Raw genomic sequence first — 21,226 nt, 5'->3', positions numbered from 1 at the left:
CAGCTTGCATTGCCATTAACAATGCAAAACAGATCCTCTTTCTCTGCATCCTGGCCAACATCTGTTCTTGCCTGAGTTGTTAATGTTAGCCATTCTGACAGGTGTAAGGTGATATCTCATTGTGGTTTTGATTTGTACTTCCCTGATGATGACTGATGTTGAGCATTTTTCATGTGTTGGTTGGCCATCTGGATGTCTTCTTTGGAGAAGTGTCTATTCATGTCTTTTCCCATTTCTTCACTGGATTATTTGTTTTTTGGCTTGAGTTTGATAAGTTCTTTATAGATTTTGGATACTAACTCTTTATCTGATATGTCATTTGCAAATATCTTCTCCCATTCTGTCGGATGCCTTTTAGTTTTGCTGATTGTTTCCTCTGCTGTGCAGAACCTTTTTATTTTGATGAGGTCCCAGTAGTTCATTTTTGCTTTTGTTTCCCTTGCCTCCGGAGATGTGTTAAGATTTTGCTGCGGCCAAGATCAAAGAGGTTTTTGCCTGCTTTCTCCTCGAGGATGTTGATGGCTTCCTGTCTTACATTGAGGTCTTTCATCCATTTTGAGTTTATTTTTGTGGATGGTGTAGGAAAGTGGTGAGGTTCATTCTTCTGTATGTCACTGTCCAGTTTTCCCAGCACCACTTGCTGAAGAGACTGTCTTTATTCCATTGGATATTCTTTCCTAATTTGTCACAGATTAGTTGGCCATACGCTTGTGGGTCCATTTCTGCGTTCTCTATTCTATTCCACTGATCTGAGTGTCTGTTCTTGTGTCAATACCATAATGTTTTGATGATTACAGCTTTGTAGTATAGCTTGAAGTCTGGGATTGTGATGCCTCCTGCTTTGGTTTTCTTTTTCAAGATTGCTTTATGTATTTGGCGTCTTTTTTGGTTCCATACAAATTTTAGGATTATTGGTTCTAGCTCTGTGAAGAATGCTGATGTTACATTGATAGGGATTGTGTTGAATATGTAGAATGCTTTGGGTAGTATCAACATTTTAACAATATTTTCTCTTCCTATCCAGGAGCATGGAATCTTTTTCCATTTCTTTGTGTCTTCTTCAATTTCTTTCATAAGCTTTCTATAGTTTTCAGCATATAGATTATTCACCTCTTTAGATTTATTCCTAGGTATTATATGGATTTTTGTGCAACTGTAAATAGGTTTGATTCCTTGATTTCTCTTTCTGTTGCTTCATTGTTGGTATATAGGAATGCAACCGATTTCTGGGCATTGATTTTATATCCTACAACTTTCCTGAATTCGTGAATCAATTGTAGCAGGTTTTTGGAGGAATCTTTTGGGTTTTCCATATGGAGTATCATGTCATCTGTGAAGACTGAAAGTTTGACCTCCTCTTGCTTATTTGGATGCCTTTTATTTCTTTGTGTTGTCTGATTGCAGAGGCTAAGGCTTCCAATACTATGTTGAATAACAGTGGCCATAGTGGACATCTATGTCTTGTTCCTGACCTTAGGGGGAAAGATCTTAGTTTTTCCCCATTGAGAATGGTATTAGCATTGGGTCGTTCATATAGGGCTTTTATTATCTCGAGGTATGCTGCTTCTATCCCTACTTACCTGTCGGTTTTTATCAAGAAAGGATGCTGTATTTTGTCAAATGCTTTCTCTGCATCTGTTGAGAGGATCATCTGGTTCTTGTACTTTCTTTTGTTGATGTGATGAATCATGTTAATTGTTTTGTGGATATTGAACCAGCCCTGCATCCCAGGTATAAATCCCACTTGGTCGTGGTGAATAATTTTTTTAATGTGTTGTTCTAGCCGGTTGGCTAATATCTTGTTGAGGAGTTTTGCATCTATGTTCATCAGGGAAATTGGTCTATAGTTCTCCTTTTTAGTGGGGTCTCTGTCTGGTTTTGGAATCCAGGTAATGCTGGCTTCATAGAAAGAGTATGGAAGTTTTCTTTCCATTTCTATTTTTTGAAACAGCTTCAAGAGAATAGGTGTTAACTCTTACTTAAATGTTTGGTAAAATTCCCCTGGAAAGCCATCTGGCCCTGGACTCTTGTTTTTTGGCAGATGTTTGATTACTAATTCAATTTTCTTACTAGTTATGGGTCTTTCAAGTTTTCTATTTCTTCCTATTTCAGTGTTGGTAGTGTATATGTTTCTAGGGATTTGTTCATTTCTTCCAGATTGCCCATTTTACTGGCATATAATTGCTCATAAAATTCTTTTATTATTGTTTTTATTTCTGCTGTGTTGGTTGTGATCTCTCCTCTTTCATTCTTGATTTTATTTATTTGGGTCCTTTCCTTTTTCTTTTTGATCAAACTGGCTAGTGGTTTGTAAATTTTGTCAATTCTTTCAAAGAACCAGCTTCTGGTTTCATTGATCTGTTCTGTTTTTTGGTTTTTTTTTTTTTTTTTGTTTTGTTTTTTGTTTTGTTTTAATTGTATTAATTTCTTCTCTAATCTTTATTATTTCCTGTCTTCTGCTGGTTTTAGGTTTTATTTGCTGTTCTTTTTCCAGCTCTTTAAGGCCTAAGGTTAGGTTGTGTATCTGAGATCTTTTTTCCTTTTTTAGGAAGGCCTGGATTGCTATATATTTTCCTCTTATGACCACCTTTGCTGTGTCCCAGAGGTTTTGGGTAGTGGTGCTATCATTTTCATTGACTTCCATATGCTTTTTAATTTCCTTTAACTGGTTGCTAAGCCCATTCTTTCTTTAGTAGGATGTTCTTCAGTCTCGAAGTATTTATCTTTCCAAATTTTTTCTTGTGGTTGATATCAAGTTGCATAGTGTTGTGGTCTGAAAATATGCACGGTATGATCTTGATCTTTTTGTACTTACTTAGAGCTGATTTGTGTCCCAGTATATGGTCTATTCTGGAGAACATTCCATGTGCACTGGAGAATAATGTACATTCTGCTGCTTTAAGATGAAATGTTCTGAATATATGTGTTAAGTCCATCTGGTCCAATGTGTCATTCAAAGCCATTGTTTCCTTGTTGATATTTTGATTAGATGATCTGTCCATTGCTGTGAGTGGGGAATTTAAGTCTCCTACTATTATGGTATTACTATCAATGAGTTTCTTTATGTTTGTAATTAATTGATTTATATATTTGGGTGCTGCACATTTGGTGCATAAATGTTTACAATTGTAGGTCTTCTTGGTCTATAGATCCCTTGATTATGATATAATGCCCTTCTGCATCTCTTGATACAGTGTTTATTTTAAAGTCTAGATTATCTGATGTAGGTATGGCTATTCTGGCTTTCTTTTGTTGACCATTAGCATGATAGATAGTTCTCCATCTCCTTTCAATCTGTAGGTGTCTTTAGGTCTAAAGTGGGTCTCCTGTAAATAGCATATAGATGGATCTTGTTTTCTTATCCATTCTGTTACCCTATGTATTTTGATTGGAGCATTGAGTCCATTGTCATTTAGGGTGAGTACTGAAAAATAGACTTTATTGCCATTATGAAGCTTGTAGAGTTGCAGTGTCTGTTGGTGTTCTCTGGTCCTGATCTCTGGTTCTAATGTCTTGTTGTTTTTGAAATATCTATATCTATATCTATATCTATATCTATATCTATATCTATATAAATTTTCATCTTTTCTACCCTCAGAGAGTCCCACTTAAAATTTCTTGCAGGGCTGGTTTAGTGGTCACAAACTCCCTTAATATTTGTTTGTCTGGGAAACTTTTTATCTCTCCTTCTATTTTGAATGACAGCCTTGCTGGATAAAGAATTCTTGGCTGCATATTTTTCTGATTCAGCACACTGAATATATCCTGCCACTCCTTTCTGGCCTGCCAAGTTTCTGTGGAAAGGTCTGCCGCAAACCTGATCTGTCTTCCCTTGTAATTTAGGGACTTTTCTTTTCCCTTGCTGATTTCCTGTTTCTCTCCTTGCCTGAGTATTTTGTGAATTTGACTATGATATTCCTTGTTGATGGTAGGTTTTTGTTGAATCTAATGGGGGTCCTCTCTTCTTCCTCGATTTTGATGTCTCTTTCCCCAGGTTAGGAAAGTTTTCGTCTATGATTTGCTCACATAACTCTTCTAACCTATTTCTCTGTCTTCCTCCTCTGGGACCCCTATGATTCTGATGTTGTTCCTTTTTAATGAGTCACTGATTTATCTAATTCTTAAATTGTGCTCTTTTACCTTAATATCCCTCTTTTTTTCTGCTTCATTATTCTCTATAAGTTTGTCCTCTATATCACTGATTCTCTCGGTGAAAATGGCGCCACCCAGCCACCCAGTCTGTCCTCCCACATCAGCAATTGTGAACCTGTCCTCTGTCTTCAGCTCTCCCCCACTACCTGCTTTTTCACTCTCCGTGACCAAGCCCCAGGCAGTACTTCTCTCCAAGGGATATTTTTGCCCTGGAAGAATTTAGGCTCCCCTCTACATCCTCTCTTCCACTCCAAGAAGGAGAAAACACCATGCTATAAAAGTTGAGGATCGTTATGACTTTTTGAGACTGAATATTTAAAACACTGCAACATTACCAGCCACCGACATTGAAGAACAAACTGCGGGGGGGGGGGGGGGGGGAGAATTGGATTTATGTTTTTTGCAGTTATTCCATGCTTCTTGGTTTTGGGAATAAGTTGTATGTAACAAATGAAGCCTCTTATTTACTGTGTAGTCATATCATTTGAAGAAATGAGAGAAGCTGTGGTTAAATGATAAATTCTAGGCAATCTAGGTGATTTGGAGGATTTCATTCAGTTTTGCATTTCAGCTAGGTGCTTTCCAGGAAGGTAAACTGGTGAAATAACTCAGGTTTAACTAGCTGTGTGCCAGGAATTACTTTTCCTTTGTGTATGTCACCTCTCTTTAAATCTATTACTTTTAAAGATGTTGAAAGCATTGACTGTTTCATACAGAGATCTGCCATTTGGTACAAGAGATCTTTGGACCCTACTAAGTAGGATATAGGACCAAGACTACAGTGAAATTAAACCTAATTAAACCTAAAAAAAAAAAAAAAAAAAAAAAAAAAAAAACATCTCAGTCTCAGATGCAGCTGTTTTCCCTGGCCCCTTACTTCTGAAGGACTTTGGCTTTGACCTGTTCCACCCCTCTGCGTGAGGGTCTCACTGAGCAATGGCTGCATGAGCAATGGCCGGATGTAGGCTGCACCCAGGAATGCCCTCTGCACCCTGCTGTTGCTGTTGCTCCAAGGCTGTGGCCAGGTGCCAGCCCGCCCCCCAAAAAAGTTCGTGAGACAGGGTAGCATAGCGTTTCAGGGATTATGGAAAATTGTAACACACATCTGGCACCAGGCTTCACCCTCAACGACCTTGCCCCAGCACCAGTGAATGTGGCTGCCTTCTGGGGTCTGTTGGACACAGGTGGCTTCAACAGTCTACCAAATGTCCTTCAATCAGTGGAACCATTTTTTCCCGTGTGGCCCAAGAACCTCCTGGATCTCACTCTGTTCCTGGGGATTCACCTTTCTCACTAGAGCACCACCAGGTATTGAGCTGTGGAGTTGCAGCCTTTGCACTCCCCTTGTTTACAGTCTTAATGGAATTTAAACCCTCTCCTTTTTCCTTTCTCCCTTTTTAGTTTGGTCCTTGTGGCTGTTTCCAATTTTCCACTTTCTCTCCAGCTGCTTTTCGGGAAGGGGGCTTTTCCCGTATGCTCCACCCCCTCCCCTGTCTTCATCCTCTCTCCATCCATAAAATGGGTTCCCTACCTTTTGCGGCTTCTGGCTCCTCAAGTTCCCTTCTCTGTGCCAGGTACCTTCTGAATTCTGTGGTTCAGGTTGTGCAGATTGTTGTGTTAATCTTCCAATCAGTTTTCTAGATGTATAGGATGGTTTAATGTTGGTCTGGCTGTATTTCATGGATGCAAAACACACAAAAAGCTTCCAAGCTATTCCTCCATCTTGGCTTCTCTAAACAGTCAAAATTTAAAAATAACATAACAGAACAGAACAAAACATAAAAAGTGTTTGCAGTGCTCGTTTAGTGGTCAAGAGCTCCTAATTTTTTTGTTTGTGAAATTCTTGATCTCTCCTTCTATTCTGAATGATAGCTTCGATAAATAAAGTATTCTTGGCTACATATTTTTCCCATTCAGCATGTTAAATATACACTGTCATTCTCTTCTTGTCCACCAAATTTCTGTGGAGAGATGTGTTGCTAACATTATTTGTCTTCCCTTGTAAGTTAGGGATTTCTCTTGTCTTATTTTTAGGACTTTATCTCTATATTTTTGTCAATTTCACTAAAACATGTTTTGTTTTTGTTAATTTTGATGGGATTTTTCCATTCTTCCTGGATTTGGATGTTTCCTCCCCCAGATTAGGGGGAATTTTAAGCTATAATTTCCTGAAATAAACCTTCTGCTCCCTTTTTCCTTCTTTTCTTCTTGGGCTTCTATGATACAAATGTTACTACACTTTATGGAACTATTGAGTTCTCTAAGTCTACTTTCATGATCCAAGATTTTTCTTTTCCTCTTTTGTGCAGCTTCATTTTTTTTCCAGAATTTTACCTTCTATATCACTTATTTGTTCATCTGCTTATTCCATCCTTGTGATCATTATATCCAATCTGTTTAAAATCTCAGTCTCAGTTATTTCATCCTTTCAGCCTGATTAGTTTTCAGTTATTTTATCTCTGTTGTAAGGAATTCCCTGGTGTCTAATATCCTTTTCTCAAGCCCAGCTGGAAATTGTTTCTTTAAATTCTTGATCAAGCATATTACTTATTTATATCTGTTTCAATTAGATCCCTTGCCATGACCTTTTCTTGTTCTTTATTCTGGGATGAATTCCTCCATCTTCGCATTTTTTCTAGGTCTTTGTATTCTCTGTGTTAGGAAACCCTGCTATGTTTCATGCCCCTAAGAGTAATGGCTTTATGAAGAAGTCATATGCTCTCCAGGGCCTGGTGCTTCAGAAGTGTCTCTGGTGTGTGGTGTGTGCACTCTGTTGCTGTGTTATGGTTCATCTATCCCTCAAAATCAGTCATCTGCAGAGTTTTTCTTTGCCTGCTGTGGAGAGTATTTCCATCTTTGCCAGAGTGTGGTGAGTTTTAAGTAAGTGTGCTGTGTTCTGCTTGTTACAAAAAGACCAAAAGTTATTTCCACTGTAGTTGAAGCTTTGTGGAAATTTATGGTCAGTAGCTGTGGTGTGTGTGGTGGGTTATACTGGTTGTCTGGTGTAGAGGCCAACTTCTCTGGTTTTCAGGCACATCTTTCTGAGAAAAACAGTACCAGGAAACAGTTTAGGCTGGCAGTGTTGATTCTGTGATATTTACTAAAATTAGTTTACGCTGAGGGGCAAGGGAGGGAAATGGTGCCTGCTGGATCTTTTGTAACAAGAGAGGTAATGTCACTTCTCCCAGATTTGTTCTAAGAAGGAACAACCATCTCTCACAGTGTATCTCGGGGAATCCTCAGATCATGCCATCTGCCCCATGGCTATCTGCCTGCCTTCTCCACAGGAGCACTGCAACGCCCTCAAGGATCCACACCAGCCACGTTGTGGACCTCTAAAACTCCAGTATTTGTGTCCCACTTATTGTAAAACCTCACAAAAACAACCCCTCTCATCTTCTTAGTCAATAGTTTTAAGGAAGTGCTTTCCTTGTATGATCCATTGTGTTCTATTCTCTATCTCTCTTACCTCTCTCCATGACCAGGGGTCCCTTCCCTCTCCAGCACTTGTGATCTACTTGTCCCCCATACCACGTCTCCACACTTCCTACCTTCTACAATGTGGGCTCTTCTCTCCTTCTAGCTGTGTGTTTTGTTCTGTGAGTTCTCATATTGATTTCATAGACATTCAGAATTAGTTTATATTTATCTAGCTGTGATCAAGGGACAAGAAAAGCCTAGGGTCCTCCCATTATTCTGTCATCTTAGTTCTCTGGTTCTGTCTCATCTTATGTCTCACATAACTCAATATATGCCATGTACATCATATTATAGAGATAAAATAACTGTGGAACATAATATAGCTGGGGCACAGATTCTGAGTCATGCCATTGACATAGGAGAAGCTGCCCTCATTAGTAATGATACACAAGGACAGTAGTGGTACATTTTTTTCCTTTGTAGCTTGAGTTGTCAGAAAGTAGTGCTTCTCAAATTTTGTCCATGTGACAAAAAATATTCTACTTGAAACACTTGAATTCCTTATTATTCTTTGAATTATAGTGAAATCTAAGTATCAACAACAGTCATAGAGAATAAATGCCAAATGGGAAATTATATGGTTCTTTATTGAGGAGAGCATCTTACTTTCTAATACATTTTGCATGGTTCAACAGACATTAATATAACTGATAGTAATAGGAAAGTCACCCTACACTGTTCTCAATTGAACCTAAGAGATCCTTTAGCTGTTTTCAGGATGCAATGGTTATCACCATATGGCTTTGGCTGTGTTTGAACCTAATGGTGTTCTTAATAACTTCATGATTGATTTGAATTTGATTTTTAAAATGCATAAAACTGTATCATTTCATTGGACTGAAAGATTTAATATAAATTAGGTTATTTATTTGCTAACTATCCCCCCAAATTCCTTTCCCACTTCTTACTACACACACAGCCTCTCAGCTAGGTAACAATATTTCAAAGCTTCCCTAGGAGACAAATGTGGATATATTAAGTTCTTGCCAATGGGATAAGAACATAAAGAATGTGTGCAATTTCTGCCATGATTACTTAAAAGGAAATTGCACAGGACTCTTCTTCCCTTTTTTCCCATGAGATGAAACAAAAATGTGCAAGCAACCCTGTTTTGACCATGTAGTCTAGAAAATGTCCTAGAAGATAGCAGAGAATCAATATAAAAGGAACCTGTGTCCCTGGATGACCTTATCAAGCAGAGAAGTTACACTATTCCAAACTAACCAAACTTTACTTAAGGAATTAAGCTTCTGTCTTATTTAGGCCACTGTGTTTTGTGGGATCTTTGTTTAAACAGCTTAACTATTATTACCTTTAGCATTTGCCTCTGGTGCCCCATGTCACATCCCTTTGGCCCATGCTTGATTTCACCTGCAGCCTTCAGTGGACAATTCCATGTGAGCTCAGATCCAGCTCAAGCTGACTTCACTCCTTCAAATTCATGCCTCACATCTTTCTAATCTTCATATCATGGAGTTCAATATCTCAGCAGCCCTCTCAGCCACATGCAACCCTCAAATAATGGGAGACAAAAGACAGTGAGTAAATACACCACTCTCTTCATTCAGGAAGTGAATTCTGCTAGGATAGTCAAGAAAACTAAAAATGTTTAACCCAGAGAAAACCCAATAAAAATTGTTAAATATTTGAAAGACATATATGTATGTAAGTATTCAAAAGGACGATACAGAAGATTTCAGATAAATTTATTCTGTAAGATCCTACATAGGAGAATGAAGAGTAAGAGATAGAAGATGTAGAGTAAGATTTTAGTTCACTATAAATAAGAACTTTATAAATTCAAAGTTACTCAAAGTTAGGTTTCTAAAGCATATTTTTGATATATGGTGACCAGTTATTTAAAATCTTTTAAAGACTCTTACTACCTACTCTTCTGACAAAGCAGACAAATACTTCAGAATCTTCCTCTCCTGCCTTGGCTTCTCCATCCCCTCACCTTGCTGCATCTACAACAAGCCATAACAAATTACTCATAATTCTTTTTATTACTCTATGAAATGAATACATTTAAATTGATTGCTATGTCTTAAGTAAATCCTCACAGTTGCAGAATTGTGAAGCTCTCATTCATTAACACCGTTACATCACAACTGTTCATCTCAGGCCCAGTTGGACACTAAAATGGTTCCAATTTAATAGATAAACTCAGTTATTGCTCCCTGCTTCTCATTGGCCTTTTCATCAAGGTATTGCAGATTCTGGAAGATCCTCATTAAGGGGCAGCTTCCCTGACTTTTCCTTTAGTCACTCTTGGTATGATGGTCACATCTAAGCCATGGGGCCACAATAACAAGAAGCTACCCACATGTCCCACTGAACTTCTTTTACCATCTTCACTATCACTTTTATTGTACACACAGCTTTGCCTCTCTGTACCTATTGTGAATATTAAGGCATATCTTTTCAGCACTGATAATAATTTTGCCTTGGCAAAATTGTGAATATATAAAAGTTGTGACTTATTTGTCGCCTTTTGAGTTCTCTCTTTCTTTAACTTTCTCAGTACTTAGTATCTCTATAATTCTTGGTTTCCCAGGATCCTCCACATGGAGCATTCTCTAGAGCATCCCATAATCCCTGTCTCACCTACTCACCTTAAAATTTATCTGTACTGAGAACTAGAGTTTTAATGCCTTTCAAAATACCTAGCTAGATAATCTGATCACTTAATTTATGGTGATCATGTTAATGGATAATACCAACTAAGATTGAATCATGGCTCTACCACTTCCTTACATTGTGCCCCTGGGCAAGTTATTTAATTTTTTTCCCCCTGATTTTTGTCATCTGTAAAATGAATATAATAAGAGCATCTGCTTTACAGGGCTGTTGTAAGAATTAAACAAACTAATGTATATATAAAGCTATTAACAAAATGTCTGGCATATAGTAAGTGTTCATAAGCTACCAATAATCATAGTTTAGGAAGGAATTAAGTAATCAGAACTTCAGACCTTGTCAAAAACCCCTTGGGCATGATTTTACTGGTCTTTATTTTAGCACATATTCTGCCTATTACATGGTGGGGGCGTTAGTGGTTACTCTTAACACAGTTGTACAATATAGAAGGACCAATGAGATAATAAGAGTCCTTTCACACTATGAGAGGTAAAGCTCTTTAACATAAAACTAAAGAGTCTTGCTAAGATAGGTAAGTTTTTAAAACTGCCTTTCTTTTTATCCCTAGCTTCTATCCAGCAATAACTGGATTCATCTGATTCTGTGCATTTTGACATGCCTTATCAGACAAAACTGTGTTCCTGTACTTGTACTTTCACATGTTAATGACTGGTATCAAAAATCCCATCAAAAATGTATTATGGCATAATGTACTGTGCTGAAAATCATTTCATAGAAATCATTTCAGTTATGGAAAATGTATTTTTAAACTATATTAAGATAAATTCAGACAAGTTTTTAAATTCTTTTATTTCTTTTATGACTTAGTTTATAGACAAAATTGACATCCTTTTAAAAGATTGATTTTTTTCTTCAGTTTCTTTCCTTTTTCATAAGTGTGGCCCAGAAGGTAAACTTAACTGTATGAAGTCACAGACTGAAAACAAAAACAAAAAAACCGGAAGTTTACATAGCTTTATATGATAAGGCCAAGATGAAAGAGAGATAAAATCACTCTCAACTCTTTGCAGCTGATGATTGAACTTGCCAGTATAGAAAGTAATAATGCACACTTCAATCTATCTTCCTAATAACTGCCTGTTTAAATGAGACTTTAGTTGTCTGCAATGTGTTCATATATTCTTTTGTTTTAAAACTTTCCATTTTTGCTTCTCTTTTTTTTAACAATTTTAGATATTATTTTCTATTTAAAAATTTTTATTGACATGTTGTCTTAGCTTTATGTTTCCTTTCCTTTTCTCTACAACTCAGACACCAGCCCCTTTGAAGTTCCTTGAGTGACCACATTTTGCCTGAGCTATTTCTGCCATGAGCTTAAAAGCATCATGCATAAGTCATTCTCTGTCCACTGTTATTAAACATAGTATTGGAAGTCTTGGCCTCTGCAATCAGACAACACAAAGAAATAAAAGCCTTCCAAATTGTCCAGGAGGACGTCAAACTTTCACTCTTCGCAGATGACATGATACTCTATATGGAAAATCCAAAAGATTCCTCTAAAAAACTGCTAGAACTGATTCATGAATTCAGCAAAGTTGCAGGATATAAAATCAATGCACAGAAATCGGTTGCATTCCTATACACCAACAATGAAGCGACAGAAAGAGAAATCAAGGAATTGATCCCATTTACAGTTGCACAAAAAACCATAAAATACATAGGAATAAATCTAACCAGAGAGGTGAAAAATCTATACACTTAAACTATAGAAAGCTTATGGAAGAAATTGAAGAAGACACAAAGAAATGGAAAAAGATACCATGCTCCTGGATAGGAAGAGCAAATATTGTTAAAATGTTGATACTACCCAAAGCATTCTACATATTCAACACAATCCCTATCAATGTAGCATCAGCATTATTCACAGAGCTAGAACCAATAATCCTAAAATTTGTACGGAACTAGAAAAGACCCCGAATAGCCAAAGCAATCTTGAAAAAGCAAACCAAAGTAGGAGGCATCACAATCCCAGACATCAAGCTATACTACAAAGCTGTAATCAAGACAGTATGGTACTGGCATAAGAACAGACACTCAGATCAGTGGAATAGAATAGAGAACCCAGAAATGGACCCACAAACGCATGGCCAACTAATCTTTGACAAATTAAGAAAGAATATCCAATGGAATAAAGACAGTCTCTTCAGCAAGTGGTGCTGGGACAACTGGACAGCGACATGCCACAGAATGAACCTGGACCACTTTCTAACACCATCCACAAAAATAAACTCAAAATGGATGAAAGACCTCAATGTAAGACAAGAAGCCATCAACATCCTCGAGATGAAAGCAGGCAAAAACCTCTTTGATCTTGGCCACAGCAGCTTCTTACTCAACACGTCTCCAGAAGCAAGGGAAACAAAAGCAAAAATTAACTACTGGGACCTTATTAAAATTAAAATCTTCTGCACAGCGAAGGAAACAGTCAGCAAAACTAAAAGGCATCCGACAGAATGGGAGAAGATATTTGCAAATGACACATCAGATAAAGGGTTAGTATCCAAAATTTACAAAGAACTTATCAAACTCAACACCCAAAAAAAAATAATCCAGTGAAGAAATGGGCAAAAGACATGAATAGACACTTCTTCAAAGAAGACATCCAGATGGCCAACCAACACATGAAAAAATGCTCAACATCACTCATCATCAGGGAAAAACAAATCAAAACCACAATGAGATATCACCTTACACCTGTCAGAATGGCTAACATTAACAACTCAGGCAAGAATACATGTTGGCGAGGATTCAGAGAAAGCGGATCTGTTTTGCATTGTTGGTGGCAATGCAAGCTGGTGCAGCCACTCTGGAAAACAGTATGGAGGTTCTTCAAAACACTAAAAATAGAACTACCCTACGATCCAGCAATTGCACTACTAGGCATTTATCCAATGGATATAGGTGTCCTGTTTCGAAGGAATACATGCATCCCCATGTTCATAGCAGCACTATCAACAATAGCCAAAGTATGGAAGCAGTCCAAATGTCCATAGATAGATGAGTGGATAAAGAAGATGTGGTATATATGCATACAATGGAGTATTACTTGGTAATCAAGAGGAATGAAATCTTGCCATTTGCAACTACATGGATGGAACTGGCGGGTGTTATGCTAAGTGAAATTAGTCACAGAAAGACAAAAATCATATGACTTTACTCATATGATGACTTTAAGAGACAAAACAGATGAACATAAGGTAAAGGAAACAAAAATAATATAAAAACATGGAGGGGGACAAAACAAAAGAGACTCATAAATATGAAGAACAAACTGAGGGTTGCTGGAGGGGTTGTGGTAAGGGGGATGTTCTAAATGGTTAGGGACACTAAGGAATCTACTCCTGAAATCATTGCTGCACTATATGCTAACTAATTTGGATGTAAATTTTTAACAATAAAAAAATAAAGTTAAAAGAATAAAAAAAATAAAAATTTACTTAAAAAAAGGTTCTCTGAACAGAACATTCACTGTGGTACCATTTGAGAAACAATTACACAGAAAAATATATATCTCATATACAAATTCACAAACATGTATAGCCTTTGTGCAAATAAATGGATACCAATAGAAAGAAAGTAAAAATAAATAAATAAATAAATAAATAAATAAACAAATAAATAAATAAATTTTGATTATTTATTTTTGAGAGAGAGAGAGAGATAGAGAGTGAGGGAGGGACAGAGAGATGGAAACACAGAATCTGAAGCAGGCTCCAGGCTCTGAACTGTGAGCACTGAGCTTGATGTGGGAGTTGAACTCATGAAGGGTGAGATCATGACCTGAGCTGAAGTCAGACACTTAACCAACTGAGCCACTCAGGCACCCCTGCAAGAAATTTAAACTTTTTGATTGGGAAGGAAAGACTAAAAGTCATAATGACTTTAAAGAACAGAGAAAATCTCAAGAAACAGTAATAAAATAACACTAAATTCATATCTATCTATAATTACTCTGAATGCAAATGGACTAAATGCTCCAATAAAAACATATAGAATGTCAGAATGGATAAAAACAAGACCCAACCATACACTGCTTACGGGAGACTCATTTTAGACTTAAAGACAACTGTAGATTGAAAATGAGGAAATGCACAAATATTTACCATGTTAATAAATATCAAAAGATAGCCACAGTAACAATGCTTATCTCAGATAAACTAGATTTTAAACCAAATTCTGTAACAAGAGATGAAAAATGGCCCTATATTATAACAAAGGGGTCTATCCAACAAGAAGATCTAAGAATTGTAAATACTTATGCCCCCAATTTGACCCTCAAATATATAAAACAATTAATAACAAACATAAAGGAACTCATTGATAATAATACAATAATTGCAGGAACTTTAACACCCAAATTACATCAATATATAGGTCATTAAGCAAAGAATCAACGAGGAAAAAATTGCGTTGAATGACACACTGAACCAGATAGACTTAACAAATATATTGAGAACATTCATCCTAAAGCAGAAAAATACACATTCTTTTCAAGTGCACATGGGACATTCTCCAGAATAGATCACATAATAGTTCACAAATCAGATCTCAACGAATACAAATAGAATGAGATCATATATATCATGCATATTTTCTGGCCACAATTCTATGAAACATGAACTCAACCTGAAGAAAAATATTGGAAAGACCGCAAATGCATGCAGGTTAAAGAACATCCTCCTAAAGTATGAATGGGTCAACCAGTAAATTAAAGAAGAATTAAAACAAATACAAATAAATGAAAATGAAAACACGGCCATCCAAAATCTTTGGGATGTAGCAGAACTGGTCATAAGAAGGAGGTATATAACAGTACAGACCTAACTGAATAGGAGAGAAAATTCTCAAATGTCAACCTAACCTCACACCTAAAAGAGATAAAAAAAAAGAACAACAAATGAATCCTAAAACCAGTAGAAAAGAAACAGTAAAGACTAGAGTTGAAATGAAAGATATAGAAACAAAACAAAAACAAACAGACAAATAACAGCAGCAACAACAAAAACAGTACAACAGATCAATGAAGCCAGGAAAAGGCTCCTTGAAAAAAATAATACAACTGATACACTCATAGCCAGACTTACCTAAAAGAAAAAAGAAAGAACTCAAATAAATATAATCACAAGTGAGAGAGGAGAAATTACAACCAACATCACAGAAATACAATTATAAGTCCTTATTATGAAAAATTATATGCCAGCAAATTGGGAAATCTGGAAGAAATTGATGAATTCCTAGAAACATAAACTACAAAATCTGAAACAGAAAGAAATAGAAAACTTGAGCAAACTGATAACCAGCAAAGAAATGGAATCACTAAAAAAAAAAAAAGTCTCCCAACAAACAAAATTACAGGGCTAGATAGTTTCCCAGGGGAATTCTACCTAACATTTAAATAAGCATTAAAACCTATACTTCTTACATTATTCCAAAAAATAGGAAAAAAATGAAAGCTTTCAAACTCATTCTATGAGCGCAGCATTACCTTGATTCCTAAACAAGACAAAGAGTCCACTAAAAGAGAGAACTACAGGCCAATATCCCTAATGACCACTGATGCAAAAATTCCCAATAAGATTCTAGCAAATCAAATCCAAGAGTAAATTAAAATAATCATTCACCATGATCAAGTGGGATTTATTCCTGGATTGCAAGTGTGGTTCAATATTCACAAATCAACCAACATGAAACATTCCACACTTGTGCATTGGAATAAAAAATGTTAAAATGTCTGTACTACCTAAAAAATCTACATATTTAATGCAATCCCTATCAAAATACTACCAGCATTTTTCAAAGTTCTAGAACAAATAATCCTAAAATTTGTATGGAATCAAAAAAGACTTAAATAGCCAAAGCAATCTTGAAAAATAAAAGCCTATCTGGAGGTATCACAATTCCGGACTTCAAGCTATATTACAAAGCTGTAGTCATCAAGACCTTATGATGCTAGCACAAAACAGACACATAGACCAATGGAACAGAATAGAAAACTCAAGAATAAACCCAAAACTATAATGTCAAATAAACTTTGACAAAGCAGGAAAGAATATTTAATGAAAAAAAAGGCAGTCTCTTCAACAAATGATGCTGGGAAAACTGGATAGCAACATGCAAAAGAATGAAACTGGACCACTTTCTTACACCATTCACAAAAATAAATTCAAAATGGATGAAAGACCTAAATGTGAGACAGAAAACCATCAAAATCCTAGAGAAGAACCCAGGCAGCACCTCTTTGGATTTGACTGTAACAACTTCTTACTAGACACATCTCCAGAGGCAAGGGTAACAAAAGCAAAAATGAACTCTTGGGACTTCATCAAGATAAAATGCTTCTGCACAGTGAAGGAAACAATAAACAAGGGAAACTTAGGAATGAGAGGAGATATTTACAAATGACATATAGGATAAAGGGTTAGTATCCAAAATCTACAAAGAGCTTGTAAAACTCAACATCCCCCAAAACAAATAATCTAATTAAAAATGAGCAGAAGACATGAATAAATATTTTTCCTGAGAAAATATACAGATGGCAAACAGACACATGAAAAGATGCTCAACATCACTCATCATCAGGGAAATACAAATTAAAACTAAAATGAGATATCACATTACACTAGTCAAAATCACTATAGCTAACAACACAGGAAACAATAGATACTGGTGAGGGTGTGGAAAAACTCTTCCACTGTTGGTGTGAATCCAAACTGGTTCAGCCATGTGGAAAACAGTATGGAGTTTTCTCAAAAAAAAGTTATAAATAGAACTACCCTGTGTCCCAGCAATTGCACTAGTAGGTATTTTCTAAAATTATACAAAAATATTAATTCAAAGGGGCACATACACCCCAATGTTTATAGCAGCATTATCAATAGCCAATTTATGAAGTGTTCAAATGTCCACTGACTGATAAATGGATAAGGAAGAAGTGGTATATATATATATATATATATATATATATATACATATATATACATATATATACATATGTATGTATATATATATAGTCATAAAAAAAATAATGAAATCTTGCCTTTTGCAACAACATGGATGGGGCTCAAGAGTATGATGATAAGCGATAGAAGTCAGTCAGAGAAAGACAAGTACCAAATGACTTCACTTATATGTGGAATTTAAGAAACAAAACACATGAGCACAGCGGGGAAAAAGGAAAAAGGGGGAAAAGTGGGGAAAAAGTGGGGAAAAAGGAGGGGCAAACCATAAAATACACTCTCAACTCTGGAGAAGAAATTGAGGGTTTCTGGAGGTGAGGTGGGCAGTGAGATGGGTTAAATGGGTGATGGGTATTAAGGAGGGCATTGGTTATGATGAGCACTAGGTATTACATGTGATGAATCACTAAATTCTATAACTGAAACTAATATTACACTGTATGTTAACTAACTGAAATTTAAATAAAAATTTGAACTAAAAAAATAAAAGAAGTCAGACACTGTTTCTTTTTAAGAAGTATGTCTCTAAAGCTTTAATTGTATAGTATGAAATGTTGAAATGTTACCCTAACTTGACAGCCAAATCAATGTTATTGAAGGCATTTTTGACAGCCTGAGGATTAATACCCTTAGCCAATTTCATCACGGTTCCTCAAATCAGCAGGTGAATTGTGTTGGTTTCCTGTGTTTGAATCAAAGCATTTTTGAGGTACGTTCTTAACTATGCATATATTGCATATATAAAATTAAACTGGACCAAGTGTCTCAACTGACCTTGCATGGCTTACCTCCAAAGAAAATTCACTGACTACCTCTTGGTATACCTCTTGGCATATATATATATATATATATATATATATATATATATGAGTTTTTTCATGCCTGTTGGACCTATGAAAACTAGAGTTAAACTTCAATAGCAGAGGTTTGCATCCCAGATACATGAGTAGAATGACTAAATGACTGTGAATAGAATATATGAGTGAAATGACTGTGACAGAGATAGTACTCAACAAACGTTTGTGAGTTTTATATGATATCCCACTTTCTCTTGCGTTTAGATTGGAGCTGTGTGTCTAGTTTTTGGTTAATGGAGCTGATGTGCTGTGTGATCTTCTGGACTGTTGGTAAAGACTTTGTATGCTCTCAGTATTCTTCTTTATTACTGTTTCAAAGGCTTTGAGACTGCATGTTTCATATTGCATAGCTACAGGATGAAAAAGAGCTTCCTGAACTATATCATGCATTATAAAAATCTCAAATAAACTAGTTGCATAGCCAACGTTATTCTGACTAGTTCAAAATTGTTTTAAATTATCCAAATACCAGGTCAATTCTCCAACTTGTCAGTCTAGATTATTGAAAAATGCATTCAAAATACATACTCCTGCAAATAATGGGTGAAGCTATCAAAGAGAAAGATTTATTTACATTAACATGTGCCAAGATCCTATAAATGCCAAGATGCCAACTTTGAGGGAAAGATCATAATAAAAAAGTATGAAATCTGATTATTAATTTTCCAACTATTACTGTTCTTCCTATATTTCTTCACAGTGTCTTGTGGCTCCAATCCACTCCGGAATTGGAAGTCAAGTTCATCCAGCAGTTAATAATGGCATCTATTTTTGGTTTATTAATTTAGAATAGCTGCTATCATACAGTAAGTGAAGTTGAAGCAAATCAGAGCATTCCATTCTCTGTAGAATTAGTGGTGTATGTTGCACCCCCAAAATGATGTATGAAGAAAAGATCATGTCATCTAGAACTTATGTTTGTCTCATTTTTCACACAGGTGAACTGGAGGGGGGGCAAATTTCAGTCCAGGCAATATTCATTATCTTTTAGCAGTTTGTTACTGCTCCTCTTTCTTGTAAAAAGATCTTAAGTGCAGAAAAGGGTTAATTAAATTTGTAGCAACAACTTATTTGGGACTCATTTATTTCAACTTAGAAACTTGTATTAAAAAGTTCAACTGTAGAGGCACCTGGATGGTTCAGTCAGTTAAGTGTTCAATTCCTGATCTTGGCTCAGGTCAAGATCTCATGGTTCATGAGATTGAGCCCCGTGTTGGGCTCTGTGATGATGGTGTGGAGTCTGTTTGGGATTCTTTCTCTGCTCCCTCTCTGCCCCTTCCCTCCTTGCAATGTTTTTCTCTCTCTCAACATAAATAAACTTAGAAAAAAGTTCTATTGTAACGTAAAGTCATTATTGTAAACATAACCTTGCTTCATAAGAAATAATAAAATACTTGGCAGTTCCAGGGTCAGTTTATCCATGTATCCAAATCTTTTCAAATTATCATGCATTTTTTGATAACTACACTTTATGTTTTTATATTTAACTTATTCCAGATGGTCTTTGTCAGAAAATTCCATATAAGATCAAGAGCCTGAGCTTATGACATTAATACAGTCACATGATGAAAATATAACTTCATGATATCCACCTCCCCAACTACTTTTTTATCTGCAGAAAAACAGTAAGCAATGGAGCATCCACAACAACAAAAAATGACTTCATTTACCTGCTGAAGAAGCAGAGCTGACCAACTGACTAACCTGCATTAATAAGATGCTAATAAAATAGGCTTGGGAGATATAAAATCAGGTTTGCTATAAGCTAGTCCCTGACAGAAAGAGAACTAGTGTGTAAGACTGATATCTATTGAAGACTTTTCATTTAATGAGTGATTAATTGTAATTTAAATTAAAAATGAATTACTTTTTACCACTTTCTCCTAACAGAGTTTATACAGGCAACAGTTCTAGATTAAGGAACTATATCAAGGACATTTTATATCTAGTTAGTTCAAATATAGCATCTTCTCTTTCCAAGGAGAAGATACAGCTTTCATTTTTGCCTTTATCTTCCTTTTGTTTTTAAGTCTCTCTCTCTCTCTCTCACTCTCTCTCTCTCTCTCTCTTTCTAGCAGACAGGAAATGTTTTGGGTGACAGATGTCATTGAATTATCTAGGATTCAGTCGATGGGTAGATAACTTGAATTTTACTTTTCATATGATAGGAGACTGGAGGATTGTAAAAAATAATGTAATATGGAGAATTTTGCAGTCTTAATTACAGTTTTTAGTTTGGGTTGTTAAAACTTCCAAGTTTTCCTTAATCTAGATTCAGACTGTATCAGGGTGTAACTGCATGTTGTTTCAGGTTTTCTATGCAAATACAGTCAACATCATTTGTATTTGGAGTGTTTTTCACTTTTCCAAACTTAATTCTTTACCTGTTTTGTTTAGACAAGGTTTAAGAGGTGATGTTGATAAAATGTTCTTCCTTTCTCAAACTTACATGAAAATATAAACCCATTACAGAGATGAAATTCAGTGTTAGATAAGAATATAAGCAATGACACAAAACTTTCAGGGTGGGTAGAAATTCATAATGGTGAAATGTTTTGTAACATTAGTGTCTCATTCATTCAGCTTTTAATTTAGTTAACTTTATGTGGCAATGAGAGAGCATGAAATATGGCCCTTTGTAGCAACGTTAATGGAACTGGAGAGTGTGACGCTAAGTGAAATAAGCCATACAGAGAAAGACAGATACCATATGTTTTCATTCTTATGTGGATCCTGCGAAACTTATCAGGAACCCATGGGGGAGGGGAAGGAAAAAAAAGAGAGGTTACAGTGGGAGACAGCCAAAACATAAGAGACTCTTAAAAACTGAGAACAAACTGAGGGCTGATGGGGGGTGGGAGGGAGGGGAGGGTGGGTGATGGGCATTGAAGAGGCCATCTTTTGGGATGCACACTGGGTGTTGTATGGAAAACAATTTGACAATAAATTTCATATATTAAAAAAAATAACTTTACATTCCTAATAATATTTCTTGGGTTCTAAATAATTATGTGATTTTGGGAATCATTGCTTTAGCGAGAGTTTCTTAGATATAGCATTATTAACATTTGGACTAGATAATTCTTTGTTGTAAGGAGCTGTCCTGTGCATTGCAGGATA

The sequence above is a fragment of the Prionailurus bengalensis genome, chromosome X (assembly GCF_016509475.1).
Source record: "Prionailurus bengalensis isolate Pbe53 chromosome X, Fcat_Pben_1.1_paternal_pri, whole genome shotgun sequence".
Lineage (NCBI taxonomy): Eukaryota > Metazoa > Chordata > Mammalia > Carnivora > Felidae > Prionailurus > Prionailurus bengalensis.
Note: the sequence above shows the minus strand (reverse complement) of the source record.